Source organism: Eutrema salsugineum, unplaced genomic scaffold, assembly GCF_000478725.1.
Source record: "Eutrema salsugineum unplaced genomic scaffold, Eutsalg1_0 scaffold_4, whole genome shotgun sequence".
Classification (NCBI taxonomy): domain Eukaryota; kingdom Viridiplantae; phylum Streptophyta; class Magnoliopsida; order Brassicales; family Brassicaceae; genus Eutrema; species Eutrema salsugineum.
Window position 1 is genome coordinate 175230 of NW_006256686.1, and position 2136 is coordinate 177365.

The 2136-nt window shown below is 44.6% G+C and overlaps 1 non-coding gene across 1 annotated transcript; it reads right to left on the bottom strand.

Moving 5' to 3' along the window:
- Positions 1–783: 783 nt before the first annotated feature.
- Positions 784–890, bottom strand: LOC112084701. The gene has a single exon (XR_002898362.1). It is a non-coding gene; the product is annotated as a small nucleolar RNA R71 (small nucleolar RNA).
- Positions 891–2136: the final 1246 nt, after the last annotated feature.

Here is a 2136-nt window from a genome sequence, read left to right on the forward strand (position 1 = left end):
CTTTCAAGTTCTGTTTGTGATTTCAGGTGTATGAACACCAGGTCTAGATCAAGAAGCTGTGGTCCTCCTTTTCCTCTAAACGACAACATCAACCTTTTGGTACCAAGGAGGAGAAGAGACAGACGTGGTAGACAAATTGATCAGACTGAGATGGCAGAACAAGGAGATCACGTGGTAGATATAGAACAACCGGTTCAAGAGCAACAGGCTCAGGGTAATAGAGCTGGTAATGGAGTTGGTCAAGGGCTTCATCAGGGTAATGTTCATCAGGAACAGGTGCACCATCAACAAGCTTATGTCCACCAAGGACAAGCTCAAGCTCATCAACAAAGGCATCAGGCCAATGTTCAGCAAAGACACCAGGTGCACCACCAACCCCACCCTTTCCAACCACAGCAAAGAAGATATGAGCAACCCCAAGTCTATGTTGGAGAGAATGACAGTGCCAATGCTCATCAGTATGGAGCTGGTATTCAGGCACCACCTGTGCAAAACAACAACTTTGAAGTGAAAGCATCATTGCTGAATATGGTCCAGAACTCAAAGTTCCATGGGTTAGCAATGGAAGATCCCTTGGAACACTTGGACCAGTTTGATAAGGTGTGTGATCTGACCAAGATTAATGGAGTTTCAGAAGACAGCTTTAAGCTAAGACTATTCCCATTCAGTCTTGGTGATAAAGCTCATCAATGGGAGAAGAATCTTCCAAGAGGCTCCATTCAAACCTGGGAGCAATGCAAGCAAGCCTTCTTATCTAAGTTCTTCTCCACCTCAAGAACTGCAAAACTGAGGAACCAAATCTCTAGCTTCACTCAGCACAGCAATGAAAGTTTTGGTGAAGCATATGAGAGATTCAGGAGCTACACAAACCAATGCCCACACCATGGGTTTAGTGAGGCTTCTCTTCTCAGCACACTGTATAGAGGAGCTCTTCCCAAGATTAGAAACCAGCTGGATACTGCTTCCAATGGGAACTTTCTAGGTAAAGAGATACATGCTGCTTTAGAGCTAGTGGAGAACTTAGCATTGAGCAATGATACTTATGGTGAAGACTATGACAGATCAAATAGGTCTGAAGGTTCAAGCTCAGAACAGAGGCTCACCAGAGAAGTTAAGGAGTTGAGAAGTGAATTAGACAAGCTGAAATTCACCACTCAGAAGCCAATACATTTTGTTGGAGAGTATGAGGAACCTTCTCAAATCTTTGAGAACATAAGTGAAGAAGGTCTTACCCAAGAGGAGCTCAACTACATTGGGAATCAGAGGTTCCAAAGATATCAGTATGGTAATGCCAATCCAAACCTTTCTTACAGGAACACCAATGTAGCTAACCCTCAAGACCAGGTCTATCCCAATTCTCAAGCTCCAAAGAACTTTGTTCCCAAGAACAACTTTCAAGGGTCATTCCAACCCAAGAATCAATTTGGTCAGAATCAGAGTTTTGGTCAGCAACAGCAACCATTTCAGGGCACTGGTTACACTTCACAGCAGCCAAAGGCACCACCAGTGTTTGGTCCACCACAGTTCCAACAGCAGGCGCCGGTTCAACAACAGTTTCAGCCACCAATGGTTCAACAGCAGCCACAGATGGGTACAGATATGGTTGGTATTCTGCAACAACTACTTCAGGGTCAACAGACTATGCAGCAGGAAATCAAGGAACTGAAGCAAAACCAGGCATCAAGCTCAAGGAACCAAGGTCACCTACCTGGAAAACCAGAACCCAACCCCAAGGAATATGCCAAAGCCATTACATTGAGGAGTGGCAAGGAGTTACCTGGTATTGAGAACAACAAAGTGATCATTGAGGACAATGATCAACCTGAGGGGGAGGCAGCCTTAAAGGATGATCAAGTTGCTGAGAAACCAAGGACAGAAAAGGGTAAAGAGGTAGCAAAGGAACCAGAACCAGAGAAGAAGTATGTGCCACCACCTCCATACCAACCCAAGCTCCCATTTCCAGGGAGATTTAAGAAGCAACTAGTGAACAAGGCAAGAGCTGTATTTGAGAAGGCACTCAAAGAGACACCACTCACAATGCCTCTCATTGATGCATTCCTAATGATGCCAAAGATGGGTAAGTTTTTGAAGGATGCAATTCTGAACAAGACAAAAGAGCTTCAAGGCATGGTAGTA